The sequence below is a fragment of the Symphodus melops genome (assembly GCF_947650265.1).
Source record: "Symphodus melops genome assembly, chromosome: 2".
NCBI lineage: Eukaryota > Metazoa > Chordata > Actinopteri > Labriformes > Labridae > Symphodus > Symphodus melops.
This window is the reverse complement of record NC_136692.1, coordinates 16,522,873-16,532,882: the sequence shown is the minus strand read 5'-3', so window position 1 is coordinate 16,532,882 and position 10,010 is coordinate 16,522,873.

The window sequence follows — 10,010 nt, the reverse complement described above, 5'->3', positions numbered from 1 at the left end:
TGATGAGTACTTGAGCAACGAAGGAAACATATATCCTCCAATAGTGTGTATAACAAAAGTACTGAAAGCAAAATTGAATACATACCCGGCCATTCGTACAGTGGTTTTCCTTCCAGTACAGTTGAGAGCATTCCTGGCTCTCCACAGGAATCAGGTATCCATGAGGCTGATGTACATTTTCTGCCAGCTGGTATATCTCAATGCCCTCTGCCTGCTGTTGATGCTGGAGCAGAGATGTTCGATGGACATCCATCTGGAAAAACAAAAACATTTCAGAACGCAACTGTCAAGGAAACATTACCTGATCATTTACTTCATTCAATCTCTGGTTTATATGCTTGATTGGGAAAAAAACACTACATAATGTACACATGTACAGAACATGTATGATTATTATTGTATGGGGCGGCAGTAGCTCAGTCTGTAGGGACTTGGGTTGGGAACCGGAGGGTCGCCGGTTCAAGTCCCGGCACGGACCAAGTCCGGAAACTGGTCTGGTAAATGGAGAGGTGCCAGTCCATTTTTCCTGAGCACTGCCGAGGTGCCCCTGAGCAAGGCACCGAACCCCAAAAACTGCTCTGGAGCGCTCGCTGTGGGCAGCCCCCTCACTCTGAGACCTCTCCATTAATGCATGTCACTAGAACCCTTTTTGTGCATGAGTGTGTATCTCGGCCTATGTGTGTGTTAGACAGAGTGTAAAAACTGAATTTCCCCTCGTGGGATTAATAAAGTGTAAATTATTATTACTTGTGAAATGAAGGAAAATTATATCCTCCAATAGTGTGTATAACAAAAGTACTGAAAGCATAATTGAATACATACCCGGCCATTCTTACAGTGGATTTCCTTCCAGTACAGCTGAGAGTATTCCTGGCTCTCCACAGGAATCATGTATCCATGAGGCTGATATACATTTTCTGTCAGCTGGAATGTCATCATGCCATCTGCCTGCTGTTGATGCTGGAGAAGAGGAGGTAGATGGAGATCCATCTGGAAACACAAAAACACTTCCGAACGCAACTGTCAAGGAAATATTGCCTGATCATTTACTACATCCAAACTATGGTCTATATACTTGATTGGAAAAAAAAACCCGACTACATACTGTACACATGTACAGAACATGTATGATGAGTACTTGAGAAACGAAGGAAACATATATCCTCCAATAGTGTGTATAACAAAAGTACTGAAAGCATAATTGAATACATACCCATTCTTACAGTGGTTTTCCTTCCAGTACAGTTGAGAGCATTCCTGGCTCTCCACAGGAATCATGTATCCATGAGGCTGATGTACACTTTCTGCCAGCTGGTATATCTCAATGCCCTCTGCCTGCTGTTGATGCTGGAGCAAAGATGTTCGATGGACATCCATCTGGAAAGACAAAAACATTTCAGAACGCAACTGTCAAGTAAATATTACCTGATCATTTACTTCATTCAATCTCTGGTTTATATGCTTGATTGGAAAAAAAAGAACACTACATAATGTACACATGTACAGAACATGTATGATTACTACTTGTGAAATGAAGGAAACCTATATCCTCCAATAGTGTGTATAACAAAAGTACTGAAAGCATAATTGAATACATACCCGGCCATTCGTACAGTGGATTTCCTTCCAGTACAGTTGAGAGTATTCCTGGCTCTCCACAGGAATCATGTATCCATGAGGCTGATATACATTTTCTGTCAGCCGGAATGTCATCATGCCATCTGCCTGCTGTTGATGCTGGAGAAAAGGAGGTAGATGGAGATCCATCTGGAAACACAAAAACACTTCTGAACGCAACTGTCAAGTAAATATTGCCTGATCATTTACTTCATACAAACTCTGGTCTAAATGCATGATTGGATAAAAAAATAAAAAATAAAAAAATAACACTACATATTGTGCACATGTACAGAACATGTATGATTAGGACTTGAGAAATGAAGGAAACATATATCCTCCAATAGTGTGTATAACAAAAGTACTGATCTCTCCCTTCCATCCCCTGCTGATGCCTTAGGTGTTAGCCCCCCAACCCTTCTGCTTCCTTTTTAGCCACAGCCAGAAGCTGCCTTTCTCCGCCTCCTCTGCCAGCTCTTTCAAGGCTTTCCGATGTCTCGGTCCTGTGCATCCCATGTCGCGGAGTAGGCGAGCAGTTGAGGAACCTACGAAGCCCCTACACCCCACTTCCACAGGGCAGATAACAGCTTTCCAGCCCGCCTCCCTGCACTCTGCCGCCAGATCAGAGTACTTGGCTCGCTTCCGCTCGTAGGCGGCCTCCACACCTCCCTCCCATGGTACGGTGAGTTCCACCAGGAGGACTGTCTTGCTAGCCTCTGACCACATGACGAGGTCTGGCCGCAGGGATGTTTCTACAATCTCCCTGGGGAACTGGAGCTGTTTTCTCAAGTCGACCCTCATGGACCACTCACTTCCTGGTGAGAGGAGCCTTGCTGTATCTCTCTGGCGGGAGGGTCTGACATTCTCTCCAGCCCTCGCAAACTGGATGGGATGTCGTCCTCGAGACCTCTGCCAGCTTCTTCAGCACTTGGTCGCGTCGCCACCTATAGCGGCCCTGGGACAGCGCTGTCGTGCAGCCCGACAGGATGTGCTGGAGGCTTGCGTTGATGGTGTTGCAAAGGGGACAGTTCTCTTCGGCACCAAACCATTGGTGGAGGTTTTGGGGACATGGCAAGGTGTCGTATTTTGCTCTGATCAGGAAGCTGAGCCTTGCTTGGGGGATCTGCCATAGGACGGACTATGACATGGACCTATCTGTGAGACCTTCCCATGACGTCCAACGTCCTTGCTGGCCCTGGAACACCGCTCTGATGTTCAGGCGTTCCTGCTCAGTTCTTGCCACTTCCGCCACCACCATGGCTTTCCGGTCTTCTTTGGAAGCCTTTGACCAGAACAAGGGAGTATCGCCCCTCCCAAGGCCTGCTCGACCCTCCTGGACTCTGCCGACCACCTCGCGGTGCTTCAGCCTGCCGATTGCCATGTCGACCTCTTCTTGGGCTTTCCACTTTTTTCCCGTTCTTATCTGGGTGCCCGCTGCTCTCACCAGCTGGTCAGTGGATTCCCTCAGCTCCAGCACCAGCCGAGCCTTCTCTTGCTTGTATCCCAAGCTGATGCATCGCAGTGGTAGTTGTAGTGTGTTCCTACCAAAGAGGCCGACCTCCGAGAGGCATCTTGGTAGTCCCAGCCACTTCCTGATGAACGAGTTTGCCAGCCCGTCCATCTTGCCTACCACTGAGGAGGGGATTTCGCTCATCTTCAGTGGCCACACCACCCTTTGGTACAGTATGAACTGGTAACACCAAACTTTGTACTTTCCGGGGAGTTGGCTTTGATTGATCTTGGTCAGGCCATCTGCGAGCTGCTTCCTCACCGTCTCCCCCATCTGCCTGTCAGAGAGCTTTGCTGTGTAGGTGCGACCCAGGCTACGGACAGGTTGATCTGCCAGCAATGGGATATTCTCACCGCCTGCGACAAAGATGGTGTTGTCGTTTCTGACTCCTTTCCTGATCGACAGGCTGCGTGACTTGGGGGGTTTGATCTTCATACTCGCCCAGCCCACAAGCTCTTCGATCCTCTTCAGCAGTCTTGTTGTACATGCTGCTGTCTGGAGTATGGTGGTGAAGGAATCATGTATCCATGAGGCTGATATACATTTTCTGTCAGCTGGAATGTCATCATGCCATCTGCCTGCTGTTGATGCTGGAGAAAAGGAGGTAGATGGAGATCCATCTGGAAACACAAAAACACTTCTGAACGCAACTGTCAAGTAAATATTGCCTGATCATTTACTTCATCCAAACTCTGGTCTATATGCTTGATTGGATAAAAAAAAAAACAATGAAACAAAAAAACAACTACATATTGTGCACATGTACAGAACATGTATGATGAGTACTTGAGCAACGAAGGAAACATATATCCTCCATTAGTGTGTATAACAAAAGTACTGAAAGCATAATTGAATACATACCCGGCCATTCGTACAGTGGTTTTCCTTCCAGTACAGTTGAGAGCATTCCTGGCTCTCCACAGGAATCATGTATCCATGAGGCTGATGTACATTTTCTGCCAGCTGGTATATCTCAATGCCCTCTGCCTGCTGTTGATGCTGGAGCGGAGATGTTCGATGGACATCCATCTGGAAAAACAAAAACATTTCAGAACGCAACTGTCAAGGAAACATTACCTGATCATTTACTTCATTCAATCTCTGGTTTATATGCTTGATTGGGAAAAAAACACTACATAATGTACACATGTACAGAACATGTATGATTATTACTTGTGAAATGAAGGAAAATTATATCCTCCAATAGTGTGTATAACAAAAGTACTGAAAGCATAATTGAATACATACCCGGCCATTCTTACAGTGGATTTCCTTCCAGTACAGCTGAGAGTATTCCTGGCTCTCCACAGGAATCATGTATCCATGAGGCTGATATACATTTTCTGTCAGCTGGAATGTCATCATGCCATCTGCCTGCTGTTGATGCTGGAGAAGAGGAGGTAGATGGAGATCCATCTGGAAACACAAAAACACTTCCGAACGCAACTGTCAAGGAAATATTGCCTGATCATTTACTACATCCAAACTATGGTCTATATACTTGATTGGAAAAAACCCCCCGACTACATACTGTACACATGTACAGAACATGTATGATGAGTACTTGAGAAACGAAGGAAACATATATCCTCCAATAGTGTGTATAACAAAAGTACTGAAAGCATAATTGAATACATACCCGGCCATTCTTACAGTGGTTTTCCTTCCAGTACAGTTGAGAGCATTCCTGGCTCTCCACAGGAATCAGGTATCCATGAGGCTGATGTACACTTTCTGCCAGCTGGTATATCTCAATGCCCTCTGCCTGCTGTTGATGCTGGAGCAGAGATGTTCGATGGACATCCATCTGGAAAAACAAAAACACTTCTGAACGCAACTGTCAAGTAAATATTGCCTGATCATTTACTTCATACAAACTCTGGTCTAAATGCATGATTGGATAAAAAATAAAAAAATAAAAAAAATAACACTACATATTGTGCACATGTACAGAACATGTATGATTAGGACTTGAGAAATGAAGGAAACATATATCCTCCAATAGTGTGTATAACAAAAGTACTGATCTCTCCCTGCCATCCCCTGCTGATGCCTTAGGTGTTAGCCCCCCAACCCTTCTGCTTCCTTTTTAGCCACAGCCAGAAGCTGCCTTTCTCCGCCTCCTCTGCCAGCTCTTTCAAGGCTTTCCGATGTCTCGGTCCTGTGCATCCCATGTCGCGGAGTAGGCGAGCAGTTGAGGAACCTACGAAGCCCCTACACCCCACTTCCACAGGGCAGATAACAGCTTTCCAGCCCGCCTCCCTGCACTCTGCCGCCAGATCAGAGTACTTGGCTCGCTTCCGCTCGTAGGCGGCCTCCACACCTCCCTCCCATGGTACGGTGAGTTCCACCAGGAGGACTGTCTTGCTAGCCTCTGACCACATGACGAGGTCTGGCCGCAGGGATGTTTCTACAATCTCCCTGGGGAACTGGAGCTGTTTTCTCAAGTCGACCCTCATGGACCACTCACTTCCTGGTGAGAGGAGCCTTGCTGTATCTCTCTGGCGGGAGGGTCTGACATTCTCTCCAGCCCTCGCAAACTGGATGGGATGTCGTCCTCGAGACCTCTGCCAGCTTCTTCAGCACTTGGTCGCGTCGCCACCTATAGCGGCCCTGGGACAGCGCTGTCGTGCAGCCCGACAGGATGTGCTGGAGGCTTGCGTTGATGGTGTTGCAAAGGGGACAGCTCTCTTCGGCACCAAACCATTGGTGGAGGTTTTGGGGACATGGCAAGGTGTCGTATGTTGCTCTGATCAGGAAGCTGAGCCTTGCTTGGGGGATCTGCCATAGGACGGACTATGACATGGACCTATCTGTGAGACCTTCCCATGACGTCCAACGTCCTTGCTGGCCCTGGAACACCGCTCTGATGTTCAGGCGTTCCTGCTCAGTTCTTGCCACTTCCGCCACCACCATGGCTTTCCGGTCTTCTTTGGAAGCCTTTGACCAGAACAAGGGAGTATCGCCCCTCCCAAGGCCTGCTCGACCCTCCTGGACTCTGCCGACCACCTCGCGGTGCTTCAGCCTGCCGATTGCCATGTCGACCTCTTCTTGGGCTTTCCACTTTTTTCCCGTTCTTATCTGGGTGCCCGCTGCTCTCACCAGCTGGTCAGTGGATTCCCTCAGCTCCAGCACCAGCCGAGCCTTCTCTTGCTTGTATCCCAAGCTGATGCATCGCAGTGGTAGTTGTAGTGTGTTCCTACCAAAGAGGCCGACCTCCGAGAGGCATCTTGGTAGTCCCAGCCACTTCCTGATGAACGAGTTTGCCAGCCCGTCCATCTTGCCTACCACTGAGGAGGGGATTTCGCTCATCTTCAGTGGCCACACCACCCTTTGGTACAGTATGAACTGGTAACACCAAACTTTGTACTTTCCGGGGAGTTGGCTTTGATTGATCTTGGTCAGGCCATCTGCGAGCTGCTTCCTCACCGTCTCCCCCATCTGCCTGTCAGAGAGCTTTGCTGTGTAGGTGCGACCCAGGCTACGGACAGGTTGATCTGCCAGCAATGGGATATTCTCACCGCCTGCGACAAAGATGGTGTTGTCGTTTCTGACTCCTTTCCTGATCGACAGGCTGCGTGACTTGGGGGGTTTGATCTTCATACTCGCCCAGCCCACAAGCTCTTCGATCCTCTTCAGCAGTCTTGTTGTACATGCTGCTGTCTGGAGTATGGTGGTGAAGGAATCATGTATCCATGAGGCTGATATACATTTTCTGTCAGCTGGAATGTCATCATGCCATCTGCCTGCTGTTGATGCTGGAGAAAAGGAGGTAGATGGAGATCCATCTGGAAACACAAAAACACTTCTGAACGCAACTGTCAAGTAAATATTGCCTGATCATTTACTACATCCAAACTCTGGTCTATATGCTTGATTGGATAAAAAAAAAAAACAATGAAACAAAAAAACAACTACATATTGTGCACATGTACAGAACATGTATGATGAGTACTTGAGCAACGAAGGAAACATATATCCTCCAATAGTGTGTATAACAAAAGTACTGAAAGCATAATTGAATACATACCCGGCCATTCGTACAGTGGTTTTCCTTCCAGTACAGTTGAGAGCATTCCTGGCTCTCCACAGGAATCAGGTATCCATGAGGCTGATGTACATTTTCTGCCAGCTGGTGTATCTCAATGCCCTCTGCCTGCTGTTGATGCTGGAGCAGAGATGTTCGATGGACATCCATCTGGAAAAACAAAAACATTTCAGAACGCAACTGTCAAGTAAACATTACCTGATCATTTACTTCATTCAATCTCTGGTTTATATGCTTGATTGGAAAAAAAAGAACACTACATAATGTACACATGTACAGAACATGTATGATTACTACTTGTGAAATGAAGGAAACCTATATCCTCCAATAGTGTGTATAACAAAAGTACTGAAAGCATAATTGAATACATACCCGGCCATTCGTACAGTGGATTTCCTTCCAGTACAGTTGAGAGTATTCCTGGCTCTCCACAGGAATCATGTATCCATGAGGCTGATATACATTTTCTGTCAGCTGGAATGTCATCATGCCATCTGCCTGCTGTTGATGCTGGAGAAGAGGAGGTAGATGGAGATCCATCTGGAAACACAAAAACACTTCTGAACGCAACTGTCAAGTAAATATTGCCTGATCATTTACTTCATACAAACTCTGGTCTAAATGCATGATTGGATAAAAAATAAAAAAATAAAAAAAATAACACTACATATTGTGCACATGTACAGAACATGTATGATTAGGACTTGAGAAATGAAGGAAACATATATCCTCCAATAGTGTGTATAACAAAAGTACTGATCTCTCCCTGCCATCCCCTGCTGATGCCTTAGGTGTTAGCCCCCCAACCCTTCTGCTTCCTTTTTAGCCACAGCCAGAAGCTGCCTTTCTCCGCCTCCTCTGCCAGCTCTTTCAAGGCTTTCCGATGTCTCGGTCCTGTGCATCCCATGTCGCGGAGTAGGCGAGCAGTTGAGGAACCTACGAAGCCCCTACACCCCACTTCCACAGGGCAGATAACAGCTTTCCAGCCCGCCTCCCTGCACTCTGCCGCCAGATCAGAGTACTTGGCTCGCTTCCGCTCGTAGGCGGCCTCCACACCTCCCTCCCATGGTACGGTGAGTTCCACCAGGAGGACTGTCTTGCTAGCCTCTGACCACATGACGAGGTCTGGCCGCAGGGATGTTTCTACAATCTCCCTGGGGAACTGGAGCTGTTTTCTCAAGTCGACCCTCATGGACCACTCACTTCCTGGTGAGAGGAGCCTTGCTGTATCTCTCTGGCGGGAGGGTCTGACATTCTCTCCAGCCCTCGCAAACTGGATGGGATGTCGTCCTCGAGACCTCTGCCAGCTTCTTCAGCACTTGGTCGCGTCGCCACCTATAGCGGCCCTGGGACAGCGCTGTCGTGCAGCCCGACAGGATGTGCTGGAGGCTTGCGTTGATGGTGTTGCAAAGGGGACAGCTCTCTTCGGCACCAAACCATTGGTGGAGGTTTTGGGGACATGGCAAGGTGTCGTATGTTGCTCTGATCAGGAAGCTGAGCCTTGCTTGGGGGATCTGCCATAGGACGGACTATGACATGGACCTATCTGTGAGACCTTCCCATGACGTCCAACGTCCTTGCTGGCCCTGGAACACCGCTCTGATGTTCAGGCGTTCCTGCTCAGTTCTTGCCACTTCCGCCACCACCATGGCTTTCCGGTCTTCTTTGGAAGCCTTTGACCAGAACAAGGGAGTATCGCCCCTCCCAAGGCCTGCTCGACCCTCCTGGACTCTGCCGACCACCTCGCGGTGCTTCAGCCTGCCGATTGCCATGTCGACCTCTTCTTGGGCTTTCCACTTTTTTCCCGTTCTTATCTGGGTGCCCGCTGCTCTCACCAGCTGGTCAGTGGATTCCCTCAGCTCCAGCACCAGCCGAGCCTTCTCTTGCTTGTATCCCAAGCTGATGCATCGCAGTGGTAGTTGTAGTGTGTTCCTACCAAAGAGGCCGACCTCCGAGAGGCATCTTGGTAGTCCCAGCCACTTCCTGATGAACGAGTTTGCCAGCCCGTCCATCTTGCCTACCACTGAGGAGGGGATTTCGCTCATCTTCAGTGGCCACACCACCCTTTGGTACAGTATGAACTGGTAACACCAAACTTTGTACTTTCCGGGGAGTTGGCTTTGATTGATCTTGGTCAGGCCATCTGCGAGCTGCTTCCTCACCGTCTCCCCCATCTGCCTGTCAGAGAGCTTTGCTGTGTAGGTGCGACCCAGGCTACCGACAGGTTGATCTGCCAGCAATGGGATATTCTCACCGCCTGCGACAAAGATGGTGTTGTCGTTTCTGACTCCTTTCCTGATCGACAGGCTGCGTGACTTGGGGGGTTTGATCTTCATACTCGCCCAGCCCACAAGCTCTTCGATCCTCTTCAGCAGTCTTGTTGTACATGCTGCTGTCTGGAGTATGGTGGTGAAGGAATCATGTATCCATGAGGCTGATATACATTTTCTGTCAGCTGGAATGTCATCATGCCATCTGCCTGCTGTTGATGCTGGAGAAAAGGAGGTAGATGGAGATCCATCTGGAAACACAAAAACACTTCTGAACGCAACTGTCAAGTAAATATTGCCTGATCATTTACTACATCCAAACTCTGGTCTATATGCTTGATTGGATAAAAAAAAAAAACAATGAAACAAAAAAACAACTACATATTGTGCACATGTACAGAACATGTATGATGAGTACTTGAGCAACGAAGGAAACATATATCCTCCAATAGTGTGTATAACAAAAGTACTGAAAGCATAATTGAATACATACCCGGCCATTCGTACAGTGGTTTTCCTTCCAGTACAGTTGAGAGCATTCCTGGCTCTCCACAGGAATCAGGTA